Consider the following 20,453-nt stretch of genomic DNA (forward strand, 5'->3'; position numbering starts at 1 on the left):
CAACATAACGCCATTGTATCAGCAGCTGCTGCAGTCCGTATGTTCAAAATTAACGAGTACATCATGAATCCATTTTCCAAACCGTGTTTTTGACTTATTCTGAATCACTACGGTACGCCTATAAGTGTTTATATTCTGACTATTTTATCCCGGGGTCGGCTCGGCTGCGGAGTTGCCCAGTGCATGCGTGACTCGCCATAGCGTAGACATTAACAGAGAGAAGTAGCTCCGGCTACAATGTTCTTCCACAAGACACTTGCAGTTTATTTATTAACGAACGTACACGTACACGCATTGCACTGATGGTGAAACGCGCCAATTAGGAATTAAGTCATAATAAGTGTAAGTTAAATGTACAGTGTACGACATGTAAAAAAGACAAGAGGCTAACAATGTCAAGATCAATATTTGTGTAGCCTGACACGGTATTTTCACACTGCATCCGTTCCAGGAGCGGTGCGTAGCAGTGCAGAGATCGTTTACACACCGAGTCTATTTTTGCTGTGCTGCACGCGTATGGAGCTAATAATATGACAAAATGATTTGAATTTGAATTGTGTAAATTTGAATTATTTGCAAGTGTAATCTAACAAAATTGAATTTTAGGTGGTAGTTTAAATAGTTCTGAATTTGATTTTTTTAAACGAATATTGAACATTTGAAATTTAACAAATTGAAAGGTTTTTATGGCTGAATTTTATAGACATGTATATTCGAACAGCTTGTTTTTTTGTTCTGAATTCAAATACTGCAAATATTCAGTTTAAAAAAATACAGATTCAAGTTTTCAAGATGAAGAAATTCGGAACTTCAAATTCAGTTTTCTAAAATTCAATCTCAAAAATTCAAACTCAAAAATTCAGGTCTTACAGAAAGTAGGTCGCAGGTCATCCACAGGGAAGAGTAGATGATCCCAGAAAAGTCGAACAGAGCATTTTGGTCCATTAGGGACCGCAGAAGGTTTCTTAAACATGAATGATTTTGTGTTTGTTAGGTAGCGTTCTCATCACGTGAGACATTTGTCTAAGCAGTCTCTGGTGTTTGTTTTAAAGTAGGCCTATATTTTGTGTAAAATTGATTAGAACGCCCCTGTGTCACCTACACAGACAGGACGCGAGCGGCGCGACGCAACACAGTGCTTGAAGCGACTGTTGCAATGGTCACAAATAGGATGGGGAATCCGTGTGCTGTTGGGGATTTCACGGGTCGCGTCGCTCCGCTCGCGTCCGGTCTAGACTGCGTCGTTCGTACATGTAAGCATAAGGTACGAGAGGGTGTGCTGTATCGTGAATAGCCTACGAGTCGCGAACCGGAGTGCTTGCAACGTTGTTGGTACCCCTTTACGGCCGTTTCACACCGCATGCGTGAGCGGCACTTGAGCAGCGCGTCAGCGTAACTACATCGCCACTGCAGCTGCAGACGCGCGAGAGTATTCACACTGGAAGCTTTTGTACAGTCACAGCAGCTCGGCTCCAAAGCTACATATATAAGCGAGCAATTCTTTACAACGAAGTTTTAGAAGTTGGTAATTTATAAAATTGATAGTCTTGAAAGTTTGTTATGGGGAGGTGTACAACATTCACATATAAATGTTAAACAACAAAACAACCCAGAAAACAGCTCCAATCTATTCGTTTCAGTCATACTTTCGATATGTTTACAAGACTACAAAACACACACACACAAAACCGCATACTTGGGTTTAATTTGGGTTGTAGCTGTCTGTGTTACATAAACTAAAAGAAAGTTTAAATTATATTTAATATTTTCTGGCTAGTTTACACTAGTTTTTTTTTTATATATAATACACCATTAATATATATATATATATATATATATATATATATATATATATTATTATATTTATTTTAAATATAATATATATTTATATAATATATATTCACCCAAACTGAATAATTAAAAACAAGTTTAAACGGGTAGCCCAATCTTCTATAGGCCTAACTATTTTTTAGTCTTCATTTTCTTTCTTTTTTGCCAACTCAAGTTCTTGTTAAAACTCACTAGACATGCTTATTCTGTGCATTTTGGGCACTTTTTGTGTGAAATTTTGTCCATCAAAGGTGTATTCACTTTAATTGAGCGTGGAGAAGTGCAGCAAAAACAGATTCGACGCCGAAACCCCCTGCGAAACCCCCGTTTCACTGCTGCTGACGCGCCGCTCCTGCTCGACGCTCACGCGCTTCTCCTGCTCCCGCGCGCGCTGCTCACGCCTGCGGTGTGATACGGCCGTCAGACGTGACTTATTCACGAGACAGCACTAGCCTTGAGTACCTTATTGCTTTTCTAAAGCGATTACCACTCAATGATCATATTAAAGTTTAAAAAATATATATATTAGTGCAACTTTCATGAATAAAATCACCAAAAGCCTACCTTCCGCTGGAAAAAAATAGTCCCTGGCCGTGAACAGCAGCATAAGTTAAAATATTTCACCTGTAATGTTAGATGGCGGCAAAGACCGTCTTTATTACGGAGTCAGTCATCAATCAGTAGAGAAGACTTTAATATTGAAGGACAATTGCATTAGGTACTTAGGTAGGCTTATTGTAAGACATTTAATGGCTAATTCACACTCGTACCTTATGCTTACTACATGTACGACGCAGTCTAGACCGGACGCGAGCGGAGCGACGCGACCCGTGAAATCCCCAACAGCACACGGATTCCCCATCCTATTTGTGACCATTGCAACAGTCGCTTCAAGCACTGTGTTGCGTCTCGCCGCTCGCATCCTGTCTGTGTAGGTGACACAAATCTTATCAATTTTACACAAAATATAGGCCTACTTTAAAACAAACACCAGAGACTGCTTAGACAAATGTCTCACGTGATGAGAACGCTACCTAACAAACACAAAATCATGTTTAAGAAACCTTCTGCGGTCCCTAATGGACCAAAATGCTCTGTTCGACTTTTCTGAGATCATCTACTCTTCCCTGTGGATGACCTGTGACCTACTTTATGTAAGACCTGAATTTTTGAGTTTGAATTTTTGAGATTGAATTTTAGAAAACTGAATTTGAAGTTCCGAATTTCTTCATCTTGAAAACTTGAATCTGTATTTTTTTTAAACTGAATATTTGCAGTATTTGAATTCAGAACAAAAAAACTAGCTGTTTGAAAAAACATGTCTATAAAATTCAGCCATAAAAACCTTTCAATTTGTTAAATTTCAAATGTTCAATATTCGTTTAAAAAAAATCAAATTCAGAACTATTTAAAGCAACACCATGTGATTTTTCCTCAGCGGTCGCCCTACAGTTTGGAAGCAGAATTGTCCATTACTGCGGTCGTAAATAATTTAGCCTTCCGCAGCCGACTGTCGCACGCGCACGCTCGCTGTTTATCCAGCACCGGCTTTGGAATCAACAATGGCAGACATCCCAACCTGCAAGAAGTCATTTCAGGGAGGTATATCTTGGTGACTGGATTGTTGACAGGGGGGGGGGGGGGGGGGGGGGGGGGGGGGGGGGGGGCTGGTGGCGGGTTGACTAGCTTTCGTGAGGCACACTCGCAAGGTCTCTCGCTCTCTCTCTCTCAGCCGTGCTCGCGCTATGTATGTTATGCGCGCAGTATGTTCTGTCTCGCATGCGCGCTCTAGATTCCGGCAGATCTGAACTAATTTGCGGGCATCAGGGAGACGCAGGAGACTCCCGGGAGACTTGGGATGTCTGCAATGGCCACAGACAATTTGAGGAAGTGGTGGGGGAAGTGACGTATGCCGTAAAGCAGTCGAATTTTGTAGTTCTTTTTGTGCACGGGTTCCTACCCGAAACCCGAAGTTACATAGTGCCAGTAAAAGCGATACAGACCACGTCAGGCTATGGCAGACGTGTCATTTAACTTATTTTAAGTCGATGTACCATCACAAGGGTCTTGGAAATATATTATGAAGGTTGAAAAACTACATAGTGTTACTTTAAACTACCACCTAAAATTCAATTTTGTTAGATTACACTTGCAAATAATTCAAATTTACACAATTCAAATTCAAATCATTTTGTCATATTATTAGCTCCATACACGCGCTGAATTAAAGTGACAGCGCATAGTTCGTGGTCAAAATTAGTACAAATTTACATGACAATGAATTTCATCATAAATGCATTTAATTAAATAAAATGTAGTAATCTCACCATAAATGCATTTAATTAAATATTACTATTTTTCACAGTCATCTTTTTACTTTTAACTTAGTTTTTTTGAGAATATTTTGATTTGATAGTTAAAAGATTAAAACATTTTGCTAACATGAGGTCTTGTGTCACTGTCAGTCTTTTTACATCAGTGCAAAACTATGGTATGCAGATTAAGACCACTATTCATCAGCATGCATTGATTAATCCCATGGCATGTAAAAAATTTTTTTTAAAAAAGGTGCGACCAAATCATACAGAGGTGGGTAGAGTATCCAAAAACTGTACTCAAGTAAAAGTACAAGTACTTATAGAAATATTTACTCAAAGTAAAAGTAAAAGTAATAATCTTAAAAGTTACTTGAGTAAGAGTAAAAAAGTATCCAATGAAAAAATTACTCAAGTAGTTAGTTACTAGTTACTTTGGAACACATAGGCCTATATATATATATATATATATATATATATATATATATATATATATATACTGTATATGTAACATGATATTATTTAGATTTTTTTTTCATTTAAATGACTATTATTATCATAATTAGATAAGCTATCTTTGCAACAAAAACAGAAGAGACAAACATTATTTCTGTATATCTGTATTATATCTGTAGCCTGAAAACCATTGCCTGTCTTTTGGTTTGTATAATAGTATAGTAACTTATACAACTACATTTGGATTATTAGACAATGTCGGAATAAAGTGACTCTATGGAGTTTTGCATTCATATGTAAGGGGTGGGAACCATTGAGACAGATTAGAAAGTGTTAAAACTCTTCACATGTGCTCGCAGTCATGTCATGCCCAACACAAACAACGATCAAATGCACGGATCGTCTTCTGTCTGTTCTCCAAAATGTATTTAAATGTAGTCTATATTTATGAAAGCATCTTTAAACTGGTTAACTGAGTCTAATAAGGCAGGCAAATGCATTCGTTTTCAAGTCGAGTTCGCACGCCACTGCGCAATACACACACATTGTGTGTGTACAAACATTCATAAACATTCATAGCTTATTTAATGTTTAACTATAAAGTAATGTATATGTCCAAAAAAAGGGTAATGTCATACTTTGTAGTAGTGCTATATGGCGTAATAATCTGTTTGGTTGTAAAATGTATTACCTGAATGAAATCGAATGTATCGTTGTGTGGAATAATTCATTCACAGACAGCTTACGAAGTAACATACGAAGATGTTCAACTAATAAAGATCTTCATCGCTGGCAAAAAATATGATGCATTTGCAGATTTACTTTCTAGACTGTACTGTAGACTGTGGACCGCCACTTCATACAACGCTCTTGATGTTCTTAAATCTTCCTGTTACGACTCCGAGACGATTCAGTGCGTGCAGGAAACTGAACAGATTATTCAAACTGATTCGCGAACCGATTTAGACAGATCTGCCCAACTTGTTTGATGAAGTCTTTGAACAGAATCGACTCAAAAGAGTGATTCATTTGTGAATTGAGCATCGCTCATGCCCAGAAAAAAGAGAGAGCGCGCGCTTAGAATAAACTACGCTTTTAACAACATACTGCATTAAAATAAAGCAACGAGAGGAACGTCGCCAAACGTAACGAAGTAAAAGTACAGTTTTTTCATTAGAAATCTACTCGAGTTAAAGTAAAAGTACCCACAATTAAATCTACTCTTAAAAGTACAAATTTTCCAAAAAAATACTCAAGTAAATGTAACGAAGTAAATGTACTTCGTTACTACCCACCTCTGAAATCATATGCTGGTGCGACCAACTGAGAAAGTTGGTAGCACCAGTGCAACCAGTGGAAAAGTTAGTCTGGAGCCCTGTATACACAAACATTCCTCTCCTTCATTGTCTTGTCTCCAATGTGGAAAAAGACTCATAACCCGCGCTACTTACCTTACCTCCTATCGCTAAAATCTCCAGTGGATTCCTGTTCTCCTCCTGTGTTCCCTCGTGTCCTCCAGCGTCTCCTTGATCCATCCTCTACCTCTCCATTATCCTGGTATTGAGATAAGACTGTTGTTAATCTGCCCTCTTCACAGTACTGTGTCATATCTCTGCTACCTGCCTGTCTTACGTCACTATAGAACCTGTTCAATAAAGACCTGTCTGGACCAGACCGAAACATCATTATCCCAACAGGTCAAGACCCGTTCCAGGAGCTGGTGGATTCTTTACGGAAAGTACTCACCGCTTCAGCAGCCATTCCAGTCACTTCAGCCACCGCTCCATCCCCCGTCACCATGCCGTTCCCTTCCTCTGCACCGATCTACACTGCCAGTCCCATGGTCAATCAATCGCCCTACTCTGGTGTATTATTTGGCAGCAGAACGGACCGATGACTCAATCTCTTGACAACTTCATTGCCCATTTTCGAGAGGTTTTTGGCAGACCAGAGGGAGATTTGTCAATCAGTGAGCAACTGTATCATATACACCAAGGCAAAAGCTATATTCAAGATTATGCTTTGAAATTTCGTACTCTCACTGCTGCCAGTGGTTGGAACGAGCGTTATCACCACCCTTATCACCACCTGTCATCAGGGTCTTGATCCTGCACAGCGGCTGCATCTCTCCGCTTCTGACGACACCACCGGGCTTGAGCGCTTGATTCAACTAATTACCTTTATTTAACCAGGAGAGAAGACTAACCATCCGTGTTGCAAATTGTGTGAGGGGTTGTATGGAAGACCGAACATGCCAGCAGTCCTCCTATTACCATCTCCAGCCAGTGTATCCCAGCACTCCAGAACCAGCCCCGGAGACCATGCAAGTTGATAATCCCCGTTTAACGACGGCCAAACACGCAACGTCCGCTGACCCAGAGACTATGCCTGTAATGTGGTTCTGGTGGACAGACTATGCTTGTATTGTGGTTCTGGTGGACATGTTATTCAGGCATGTGCCATCAGTCCACCTCGTCCTCTGGTTAGTTATCTCTCTTCATCTAAAGTTAGTCCCACGCCACTTACTACCATTGTGAAACTAACTGCTGCCAGAACCGCTATTCCAGTTACTGCCCTCCTTAACTCTGGGTCAGCTGGCAACTTAATTTCAGGAGACTTCTGCCATCAACTACAGCTAAAGAAAAGGCCCAGTATCATCCCTTACCAAGTCAAATCGGTAACTGGCAAACCACTCGGCCGAGGCGGCGTCCTTAGCTCGTTTCGCACAACCACATCCTCTCCTGGTCAAACGGTTAGGTCCTGAAGTGGGGTAGTGAATGCTTCCCAAAATGTTTCAAAACCTCCATCAAGAACTATACTATAGTTATACAACTTTTCCGCTCGCCAGTCTCCTCAAAGGCAGGCCCACGTCTCTGTCCTGGACTTCATTAGCCACCAAAGCCATGAATACCCTCCAGAAAGCATTTACTTCTGCGCCGCTCCTAGTCCATCCTGATCCCAATCGCCCTTTCATCATTGAAGTCGACGTCTCCACCACATGAGAACGATCTATCCCAGCAGCAGCGGCAGCCTCTTCAACTCCATCTATGTGCCTTCTTCTCTAGGAAACTCACCCCGGTGAGTTTATGATATTGGGAATCACAAAGCTATGATATTGGGAATCGAGAACTGCTGGCCATCAAGCTCACTCTTGAGGAATGGAGGTGTTGGTTAGAAGGGGCCCACCATCATTTTACCGTCCTTACCAATCACCGCAATCTGGAATTTCTTCGAGAAGCTAAAAGGTTCAATCCCAGACATGCCAGGTGGGCCCTTTTCTTCACCCGATTCCAGTTCTCCATCACCTACCGGCTAGGGACTGAGAACATAAAAGCAGAATCAAGGAAGACAGAACCAAAACACAATGAAACATAGCCAAAACAGAACATGACTGACTATAATTGTAACAGTAGCTCCCCTCTCGGAAGGCCAACTCCATCTCCAGCCAGTGATATTAAAGAGTCACTGATTTGGCTCCTTAAAGAGTCCATCTGAGGAGGGAGGGGGTTCTAGAGGAGGGTGTGGTACAAAACAAAAACAGTTCAGGGCAATCAATATTGTCCATGGGCGAGTGGAGGGTGTGAGGAGCCAGGAGGAAGCCAATAGCAGGAGGAGTCCGGTGGAAATCCAGAGTCCAGACAGGTTGATGAGCCCATGGGGACGACGGGTGGAGAAGGAGCCGGTGGAGAAGGAGCCCAGAGCCTAGACGGAGATCCAATGGACTGGCACGAGATAGAAGGCTTCGGAGGCCGAGAAATAGCCGTGGCGACGATCCCCAGAGGTGGAACCAAGGTATTGGAGGGCTGGGGTGGAGCCGGAGTGACTGAGGGCCAAGGTGGAGCCGAAGGTAGAGAGACGGCGCACAGGGGATGGTTTGCAAGTCCGTGGCGTACGCGAGGAAACTTCCAAACGAGGTGGATCCGGAGAGTCGAGGGAGCCCATTGGAGCCGTAAGGCCGATGGTCCCAGGTGGAGCCGAGGGAGAGAGGAGCCAAGGCGGAAGAGTCTGGAGGACGGGCCAAGGTGTAGTGATAGGATCAGTGGCTGGGGCAGAGCCAGGGGATTCATACAGCCAGATGGTGTTGGTAAACGGCTGGCCCGAGGTGGATACACACCACAGAGGGCGACTGGGCAAAGGAACTGACTGGAATTTGAAGAGGAGGTGGGAGAGGGAGGCTGGGAGGAATCAGCGGGGGCAGGAGATCATCCTCTTCAAAAACATCATTATCAAAACAACCAAATCTAAAGTTCAGCGGCAGCTCACCCTCTGTGGCGGGAGCATAGGTGGGGCTCCACTCCATAACCGCAAACACTACGAGGATTTCCACGATGGTGCACGGTGTTGCCAGTTAACACACCTGTTCAGACGATTGTCGAGGCTCAGGGTCTGGGGCGGTGTTAAGCACGCCCCTTTTGGTCGGTTTCGGCTCTTTCCTCACGTCAGGCTCACTTCCTCCATCTGCCGTGGACTCTGGCAAATTGTTCATAAGGACCCACACTGGGCAGGCATGCCTTCGTTTCCGCGTTGAGGCTTGTATGGTAAATGATGCTCAACAATTTGTCTGGGAAGCTGGTGAGGCACGCCAAGTCTAGAAATCCACTGGTGTGGGTCTCGAGGGATTGCTGCTCCTGCTCCAGGCATAACAGCAAGATTGCCGGTAAGTCCATTCTTGTTGAAGTCCGTTGTTCTGTCACGGTACGGTTGTGTAAGAAGTTCATGAATACAAGGAAACGACAGAAATATTCTTTAATTCATAACTTACGGAATACTCAGGAAAACTGAATCACAACCATCTTAACATGGACGTAAAACTGACAAGAACGGACAGAGAATGAAGGAGAACTCAAAAGCATGGAACAAACAAAGGGAACTAATGAGATAATTAATGACCAAACACAATGAAACAGCCAAAACAGAACATAACTGACTATAACTGTAACAATATTATTGCATAACATATATAATGCTACTGCACTGTATTTGTTTACGTTTACCTATATTCTATGCTAATTTTTAAGATAAAATTATTGTTAGAAATATGACATGATTCCCCATCCAATTGCTATGAAATACACATTTTAGGACTTAAATAAACATGTTCATTAATGATGCTTTTATCCTCACTTTCAATAAAAGTGTCTGCTAAATGAATTAATAAACATTTTCAGGAATTGCAATTCAGATGTGAAACTCTCCTGATTGGTGTGATCAGCACCAGGATATCTGTTTTGTTTTGTTTCTTAGCTTGTTGTCAGAATAACCTAAACTTATTTTATGTTTAAAATGAATTTATCAGTGAAGACATGCATAAGACATGCTTTAATGTAACTAATGAAGTCTATAAAGAATGTAGAATTGCATTCACCAGGGGCCTTTGGATTACATTTATTAAAGCTGGCATGAAACAGAAATTGCAGAATAGCAGCGCATCATCATCAAAAAAGCCTGCGCTTCCCTCCAGACCGTCCAGAATTACGTTCTATGGGTGCTATGGTCGCTACGGAGAGACATCTATGGCTAAACCTCACTGGCATCAAGGAGAGAGATAAAGTTTTTCTCTTTGATGCTCCCGTGGGAGATTCAGGGAGGCTTAAAGGCAAGAGGAAGAGTTAAAAAAAAAAATCCTCCCTCGCCCTGCCCAGACTAAACAAAAAAGAAACTTATACAGCCATGTTAATTTTTTAAGCACAGATTGTATTTTGTTTAATCAGTCTCTCTTTTTATTATATAATTAGCATCAAACAAAAAGTATAGTTCTTATTCACAATGATTAAAGATTATTAAACGAAAAAATGTAAAAATGATTGCACAACCACCGCATAGTGGCGATATGCACTATGTAAATCAGCATTTAACAAAAGAAGAAGAAAGAAGTAGTATGGGACATAGATATCCATAATAAAGGCTAGATGTCTCGTCTGCGCTGCTGGCCAATGGAGGTCGACGTCCGCACCTGGCGGCCATCTTGTCACAGGCAGCTCGCTCACTCGTAACATTGTGTTTTAATGGTGCATGTACTTTTTAAACAACCATAACTTGCTAAATTTTCTACCGATTTTCAAACGGTTTGGTTTGTTATAAACGTCAGAGATGCAGTTATGACACTGCATACTTATGAATAATATGTGTATAAATAATCATCCAGAATTATAGCCACGTTAATAACGTTTGTAAGAAACCAAACCGTTTGTAAATCCGTCAAGATTTCAACGAGATAAGAGTATGTGTGTTCGTGGTGATCACTCATCTTACATCAGCTTGCCTGTGACAAGATGGCCGATGGTGATGACGATAGAGACTCCGCCGTAAGACATCTAGCCTTTATTATGGATATCTATGGTATGGGGCGCTTTTTCTTAGCGTCCTTTTTCATGGTGACTCGTCGATTCGTCGCTCTGTTGAGAATGTCTGATGTGTTAACCATGAACATACTGAACATAAGAGTTGGATGAACTTACTCCCAGACACGTTTTTGGAACCAGCATACCTCGAGAAAGCAAGGTTTGGTTTAATCAACCAGAGTCCTGCACGGGTCCATTTTTGGAGACCCGCGCACGCCCGTGCCCGCAAAGTTCAGCACCAGATCAGACCCGTCACCCGTGATAATATCAAAATTAAATCCGCACCTGCCCAGACCCGTTAATATTTGGCCTGTTACGTGACCCGTGCCCGCAATATATCACACACGCTAAAATCATTCCAGTTAAAGTGCTTTATTTTTTATCTCACACCTCTCTCAACATCACAATAGCCTCATGAATGAGCTAATGAAACAGGCTAAAGTGCGCTTTTTTTTTGCGCCATTCAAGTAGCCTACATCGTTCGGCACCTAAAGAGGCTATGGAACCTGATAACGCGCAAATAGACCTATTAATGAAAAAAAAAATAACAAGAAAAAATACAACCTATCTGAGCCTGTCGCTCACAAACAATAGCTTATGCCTATGCATTTACTTTCCCTTAAGATTACTGTGCAGGAAAAGGATATCGTCCACAGTCCCAGGTTTAAGTTGCGTTCTCCGTTCTTGAATTACAAATCCAGCTGTGGAAAAGTCTCTCTCACTCGCAGCGATCGATGCTGGGATGGAGAGAACATTCCGTGCAATCATTGCCAGGTTGGGAAATGTTTTCGCATGCTCCTTCCACCACAACAAAACATCGAAAGGATCCCCCTTGGGTGGCTTGAACTCGATGTATGCAGAGACCTTGTCCTCGGGCAGCATAGTGTCATCGCTGGAGTCCTCTACGTCTGACAAACAATCAGCTGTTGAAACCAAACGAACTCTCTTCGCAGCTGGGCCCGCCGAGATGCTGCGGCCAGGTAGCAGATCTTCGTGTTTCTCCTCGAGTTCTATTTAAAAGAATTAGAGAACATGGATGTATATATTTCACTAAATTATTAATTTGCCCATTAACAATAATTGTTCATTATTAAAGACAAGTAGCATATAAGTTTGTGACTGAAGCTTACCTTTCACAAGACGCCGTGCTTCGCTATGAACTCCCATAATTTCACCATGGTGGCCAGCAGCTTCAGGCTTTTCAACTTTGGATGCAAGAACATTGCCAGCTTGTGCAAGAGATGCAGCTCAAATTTCTCATTTAAAATCTTGAGGCATTTTTCTTTAAGCGATGACAATGTCAGACTGTCGGTAGAAGACAGCTGAATGTGACGTCTGAGGCGGTCCAACCACACAGCTGTTAAGTGAATGGTTGGAGTTTTGGATGCTTCCAGGGCTTTTGTGGCTTCTTTGGATCTTGCCAAAAAATTCACAATGTCATGCAAAGTCTCCTTGCTCATGCAGTTTAAACGGTGTTCTTCGTCTCGTTCCTCCAGAAGAGCACGGATGACCTCGTACTGGCTGCTAATTGGAGTCCAGCATCGTGTGAAGCGAGTTCCACCGCGTCTCCACGGATGCTTTCAGTGTTTTTTGCAGACGATTCTGGAGATGTGACTGCTGGAGAAAAAGCAGTCAAGCAGTTTTTTTCAGAAACTGCTTAAAGTAAGTCACAAGCGACTGATCAGACTCAATGACACCAGATACCTCTTCGCCAAACAAATCGTCTCCAGCAGTTTTCCCAAGTGTGGTATACAATACGGTGTTCAGGATATGTGCTGCACAACTCAATCTCATGGCTGTGCGGATGGCCGCAACAATGTTTGCACCTCTGTCAGTTACGTACACTAGTTTGGGAAAGAACTCATCCAGTCCAAATTTGTGGAGTGCTTGGACGATGGCTGGCCTGAGGTTGTCAGCTGTTTTACGTAAATTGCTGTCCCATTCAGCTGTGCAGAGCACTCGCTCCTGCAGTTCCCAATTGCTTTTAATGTAATGTATTGTCACACAGAGATATCCAATTTTTTCGGAAATCATCCGTCCACAAATCCAGAGTCACAGCCCCATTGCTCTCGGTCAATTGTTCCATCAGCTCCGGAATTATGCCTTGTCTTTTATCCTCGGCATATTTAGTGATCCTACGGGAGACAGTAGTTGGATCGGTTAGAAGCTGACGCGCGTCCACAAGGCCAGCTCGTGCCCCAGTGCTTTTACTTTTACATCATCCATAGCTACTCCTGCAACGATCCAACTAGGCTACGAGAAGCATCAACGAAAGTCGCACTGTCGCAGTGGTGACATGATGGGTCCAAAGGTCATATCGTTGTTGCGTATGTGCAATGGTAATTTAGACACAAATATTGCACATATTTTTCATCCGCTACTACCCGCCCGCAAGGAGTTAATTATCTGCACGCATCCCCGCCTGTGAATTTTAGGAATATCACAATCCACCCGTTTTAGACACTTTTATGCGGGTACCCAAACCGTTGCAGGACTCTGGTTCAGGGTATGTTTGACTGTGAGATAACTTTGCTTTCTGGATGTATTTTACAACAGGAAAAACTGAGCGCCTATAACAATCTAGTTGGTAAGCTGTTGATGAAAATGTAATGATGCCGCTGGGCGCCTCCGCCCTTTCCATCGGAAAATCATAAGCACAGGTGCGCCCCCGCGCTGTTTCGTAGTGGAACTACACAAAGCGACGAGTGATCCTCGTCACCTAGGTAACACATATTTCTAAGAAATGTGTTCTTTGATTTATGATTGCTGATACACTTAATTTATTAACATTTAATCATGTTATGGTAATAATATTAAATTATGGTTAATTCAAGGCTGTTAATATGCACGTATTCGCTATCTAATTTTTGAATCTATAGTATTCTATACTCTCCAGGTGTCCTCACATGTAGTAAAACATGGTTTTACTACAGTAATGTTGTAGTAGTAACTAAAAAAAAAAAAACATTACAGAAGATCACTGTGAAATCTTTATATTTTATCATGCAGAATGTAAGGGTGTATTCACACCAGGAAAGTCCGATAGTTCACTTGCTTTGGTCCGGACCAAATAATTTTTTATTTTATTTTTTTGGTACGGTTCGCTTTCACACTGCTCTTTTTGCAAGTGAACCAAAATTAGTAAACAAAACCACACGTGTGCTAAGGTCGTCCATTGATTGGACAAGGATTCTCAAGTAGGGAAATCATGAAGTGCAAAAAAGGCTCAGCATGGAGATATTTCGTACTGCAATATTTGTTATTTTACAAATTTTGTGTTATTCTGTACAAACGCAATATGAAGAAACTGCGCAGAAGACGGATAAGGTATAAAGTTTTCATTCATAGAGAGGGGCTATGTTCACACATTCAAATAATGAGATTCTTATTGTATATACTGCTAACAAGTGCTGTCAATGTTAACGCTTGCGATTAAGTTTGTCCAGTTTAACGCAGCATCATCCTTGTATATCGTTACATTATATGAACTGCAAAAGCTTTTTTTGCATCTATGCGCGATTAGACTAAAGAGAACGCTCTGTATGTGAATGTCCTGATGCACACACTCATGATGCACACACGACGCGCAGAAAGACGCGCAACAGTATCGTGTGGCCAGACAGCGCGCCGCAATGGAATTCTCTTTCGCACTTGTCTTGAACAACAATAACACAAACCATTATGCCAAAATCTCCGACTACGGAAGCCTGTTAACTCAAAAGCGCAGTGCTTTCTTGTAATTGGGTCGGTTCATGTTCACACCGTAAACGAACCGTACCAGAGTTCGTTTGGAACCGTACCGAGACCACCTCTTCAGCTGGGTCTCGGTTCGGTTGTTTGGTCCGCACCCGAGTTCGATTGCTGTATTCACACTTGCCCAAAAGGTCCGCACCAAGGGGGGAAACGAACTAGAGTTCGATTCAATCGAACCAAACAAGGCAGGTGTGAATACACCCTAATTCATGATTTAATTCAATCCAAGGCTTAATTTATTTGATCCAAAATAAGCAAAAACAGTAATATTGTGAAATATTTTTACAATTTAAAATAACTGTTTTCTATTTGAATATATTTTAAAATGTAATTTATTTCTGTGGCCAAAGCTGAATTTTCAGCATCTTTACTCCAGGTCAGTACTCTTCAGTGTCACGTGATCCTTCAGAAATGCTTTTCACTGCAACCGTACTTTTCACACTATTTTATCATTTTTTTTCATTGCTGGCTTATTTTATGGGAAGTGTAGTGAATAAGAGACCTTTAAGAGACCAACATTGGTCCTCCACAGTATCAGGTTTTTGCCATCAACTGCAACTGTGGAGAGATCATTTTCAAAAATTAGGTTAATTAAGAACCAACTCCGAAGCCTTTGCTCAGAGGAGAGACTCTCAGACCTTCATAGCCATAGAGAGGGACATCCCAGTGGATCACAGTGAAGTCATAAACATCTTCAAGCATGGCTCACAGAAGGTTGCTGTTGTAATTAGGTTTAAAGAAGCCCTGAAACCCTGTATATCTATATTATTATTATTATGGTCAGGGCCTGCCCGAGGCATAAGCGAACTAAGCAGCTACTTGGGGCCCCTTGGCCACCAGGGGGCCCCCCAATCGAGTCATAAAAAATCGAAAAATATTTTTTTAGATAACTTAAACAAGTGACATAACTTAAACAAGTGACAAAAAAAAATTTGATTTCATGATCAATATACCTCCCTACAACTGCTGCTGTGTCTGCCAGCGTTTAAGTCATGCGCATAATCTATACACCTCGCGCGTGCATAGACAATTCGTGCGCAACTGCGCATAGTCGCGGACTCGCGGTAATGTTAAGGCATGTCACAAAAAAGGACGTATCCCTCTGGTGCCGAAAATAGAACGAAGAAAATGACACAGGAGGAGAAAAAAAGAGCAGGATAAAAGTATGTTTGCATGATTACTTACAGTATGTTTTGTGCAGCAATTGACCCATTCCTATCTACGGCAAGCCCAGAGGGGAAAAATACATTGCATACACACATATACAACGAGCGCCAGTACATCATTACCGGTATTATAGTAACAGACTTTGTTGGATTCTGTCATGTACAATCTAACAAAGTCTGTTACAATAATAATAAAATAAAATAAAGGATTTTGTGGACAGTTACACTGTGTTGAGACAGTTGAGAAATAATATTTTTTACAGTTTTCAACAATAATTGTCATTGTTGAACCCTTGCTCTTATTATTTTTTTGATTTCTCAGTTTTCTCAAGAGTTAGTAAAAATATATTTTAGTAGGCTATCTATTTTTTATTAAGTATTTATTTTGTATTTATACATAACCTCACTGTATTAATTTATAATGTATCATTATTGCGTGACATTTGTGTCAATAATCGTCAAGCACAGGTGACTCCGTGTAGTGGGAGGGGGCCCCCAAATCAAATTCTGCTTAGGGCCCCCAAAAGGCTCGGGCCGGCTCTGATTATGGTTGTTATTAATAGTGAATAAATCTAAAGCTTTTAAGACTATTTTTTTTTTCATTGAATTTGTCATGAAGATGTTACCATTTCCTACTTTTATGTAGGCTTACTAAATAATCTTGATATAAAAAAGGAAGGGGGGGTGCCCTTTTTCAGTTTCAGCACATGCCCCTCAAAAGGTATGTGCATGGCCCTGCTGTCCCCTGAATGTTTGTCTCCTTGGTTACAGATCTGATTAGAGTCCTTAGTTCGGGTGTGTCTATTTAGTTTCTCCCTTCGTTTTCAGAGTATTTAAACCCTGTTTTTACTCTGTCTAGTTGTCTGACGGCGTCACTATTTACTGGTTGTTCTGTCCTTGTTTTTGGTATTTCTGAGAAGTCTGAGTATTTCTGTTAGTTTGATTTTGTTTTCAATAAAGACTGCTGCACTAAGATCTCATCTCTGCTGCAACCAGCCCGTGACAATAGCCTGTGTACATAGCCTTTTTTTCTTTTCTTTTTCTTTTTTTAAGGAGCTACTCTTTACCTCAAAAGTGTACCACAGTGTCAAGGTTTTGTTTCATTGTCCCAATTACAGAGATGTATATTTTCTTAGAGTGTTGCTGTAATAACAAGGAAATCATAATGCAGTTTTAGTCTATTCATCTGTTTGTTATTCATATGTTGGAAATTACATTTTGGCTTCACTCTCATAAACCTGACTGTCGCCACTGTTTATCTGAAATGAAACTGTCTGTCTGAAATTGTAATTGTTTAATGTTACCAGTTCCCTGGTGAGGCGATGTTTGAGGCAATGAAATATCAATGAATGAATGAGATCACTCACCTGGATTTAATTTTAATTTCATTTCTACAGCACCTTCATTATTATTTTCAGACTGCAGTACAGCACAGTTTTCATAATGTTGTTCAGTTACACTGTTGTTTAAATATCACCTTCAAGTGTATAATTGCCTCAAAGGGATTTCACTGAGGCACTGAAAAGTGAATATCACTTTTAGATTTAGCAGTTAAGCTGTCTCATGGGTTCAAGTAATTGCCATTGCAACATGCAAGTATTACATGGAGTAGCTTATAATTTTAATTACACATTCTTATAATAAAAAAAAAAAAACATTAAACTTTGCATGTTAGAATGTTCTGAAAACAAGATTCAGAATGCTCACACACAAGGAAATTTTGAAAGTCTTTATGACAGAAGCTTCTAAGTGTATATAGTTACAGGGATACTACAAGAAGACATTTGAAAGTATAAATACACAGTCGCACAACTGTACAAACATATAAAACGTATGTACTTATTTGCTTAGCGGGGAATTTAATGTTCAATTTATTTATAAAGCACAATTAAAACAACCTTAGTTGACCAAAGTGCTGTACAAAGTTGCATAGACCCAATCACAACATTAAAATGAATGCATCATTAAAAAAGGACACAGTCACAAACCATTAAAAGCATGGGGAAAAGATGGGTTTTTAACAGACTTTTAAACTCAGACACTGTATAAGTTGTTCTAATAGATAATGGCAAATTGTTCCATGGCTTTGCAACAACTGCATTTTAGTCTGGATCTGGGAACCCGTAGTAGATGCCTAGTCTGTGAGTGATCTGGCTAGATTGTGTACAATAATCAACTCTGGGAGGTATGGAGGAGCAAGAATGTTTAAAGCTATGTACACAAACAGCAGAATTTTTAATTCAATGAGATAATGGATCTGTAACCAGTGCAACGAGCATAAGATGGGTGTAATGTGATCGAATTTTGAACCAGTTGAAGTCGATGAATGTACGAGACTGGCAGTCCATGAGCCTGAATTACAGTCTCAAAACTCTTCCTGCTTAGAAAGAGTTTAACTTCCGCTAGTCTTCTAAGATGGTAAAAGCTGGAATTCACAGTGGAATTAATTGGTATATTCAGCTTTAGGTCTCTATCCAGCATAAAACCCAGATTCTTGGCCTCAGAAGAGCAATATGGGGTGAGAGAGCCCAGATCAACAGTGCTCAGATCGGTTTTCTCGTTTGGCCTGAACAGAACAATTTGTGTTTTATCATCATTCAAATACAGAAGGTTATTGGTAAGCCATGTTTTAAATTATTGGAGACAGGCTGTTGGTTTATAGCACACTTGTTATTGCACTTAAATAATATGTAGAGCTGGGTATCATTGGCATAGCAATGAAATGACACACCAAATCTCCTAAAGATTTAACCGATAGGAACATGTACCAGAAGAACAATAACGATGCCAAAGTTGATCCCTGAGGAACACCACATGTAGAATGAGCCACAGAAGAGGAATGCTTACCAATACTAACTTAAAATACACTCCAAATGAGCTGGATACCATGAACAACAAAATCAAATGCTGAACTGAGATCTAAAAGCACTAAAGCCATAATATTACCAGAATCAGTAGTTATTCAAATATCATTGAAAACCTTCAGAATGGCAGACTCTGTGTTGTGTAAGCTTTTAAAACCAGACTGAAAGACATCGGAGATACAGTTATACTCAAATAGTTTTGCAATTGCATAAGTTCTTTTTTCCCCTAGGATTGTGGATAAACACGGCAGATTAGAAATCTGTCTAAAATGTTAGTAAACTGCAGGATCGGGAAAGGGCTTCTTACAAATGGGTTACACAGAACCTAATTTGTGGTACAGTCCCTGTAAGAGCCTGGTATGGTTCTATTATTCTAAACATATTTTTTTCGGTCACTTACGGTAATTAAGGCACCTGGAGGAAGTAAGAGCATATCATCTTCTCACCTGTGTGGTTCATCAGAGGGAGAGAGGGGGTGACGGGGGAAGTCTTATTTTGTTGACTGCCGTAGAATGCATTTCTAACGCAAATAAATCTACAAAACGCAGTCTTTGGATTCCTGATCATTAAGCAAGCGCGTCTGGCAAATTAGTTTCCCCTACTCAGCTTCTCGGCCGACAAATTATTATGGCTTTTGAGATTGTCGCCCACAGTCCCTGTCATAAGACAGTAATTTATGATAATCACTAGGTCTGAACCAATAGTATCAAAGATTTGTTTAACAAATCATAACGTAAATGGGGGGAAAAGGTTATTTCTCAGTCTGTAAAGAAACTAATTCAAATTCACTCCTTTGAGTAGTGGATAAAATTGGATCTAAAAACGGATTTACCACAGTAGATAACTAAGCCTTGGCATTATTAACTTTGTCTACGAAGTACTTAAGAAATGTTCACATAATAAAGGTGAAATCTTTGGAAATGTCTGCACTGCGGGGTTTAAGACAGATTAAATTATTGAAAATAGTGTTCTAGAACAGTGAGAGTTTTTGGGGATAATTTCTGATTCGAAATTTGTGCATAGAGTCTTTCAGCATTTTTAAAGTTGTTTGTGGTTAATGCTCATATACTGGAGTCCCTAATCATGCAGATTTTGGCTACATTCTCTGAGTAGTACTGTACAGTAAGAATGTTATTTCCCATAAATCTAAATAATTAATTCTAGCATTAGATGGACGAACAGGTTAGTTGATTGTGGTATAATTAATTATAACAAGTTATGAATCATTTTTCATATTTTCCTTGAGCTAATTTGCTACACTATTATCTAATTAATAACTACAATTTTTTTCACACCTCCAAGAGAACTAAGAACTACTACAAACAGGTTCATAATTAAAGATAGGGTATGGGATTTGCAAAATGGCCGGCAGATTTTGAAAATACACAACTCAAAAGGTCCTACCTTCTTTCCTCCAACGCTGGCCATGACTCCACCCTTTCGAAGAACATGGAGACACGCAATCATGCATCTGCAAAACTCAGATGCGCGAGATTGCACTTACTCTCTCTCTCTCTCTCTCTCTGTACCGGGGCGACTTGCACTTACTGTGACTGGGTCACGAGCTTTGAGTATGCACACGAAGGGGACACGCGCACAAGGGGGATGGGGGAGGGGGATGGGGGGAGGGGGTATGGTACGACCGTTTGATCGACGCACTGACTGTCCAATGGTTCTAGGTGGTCTTGGAAATTATTGGCTGGAATTTTTCGAGTCCTGCCCGTTCCA

Source organism: Rhinichthys klamathensis, unplaced genomic scaffold, assembly GCF_029890125.1.
Source record: "Rhinichthys klamathensis goyatoka isolate OS25496 unplaced genomic scaffold, OSU_Roscu_1.1 h1tg000099l_1, whole genome shotgun sequence".
Lineage (NCBI taxonomy): Eukaryota > Metazoa > Chordata > Actinopteri > Cypriniformes > Leuciscidae > Rhinichthys > Rhinichthys klamathensis.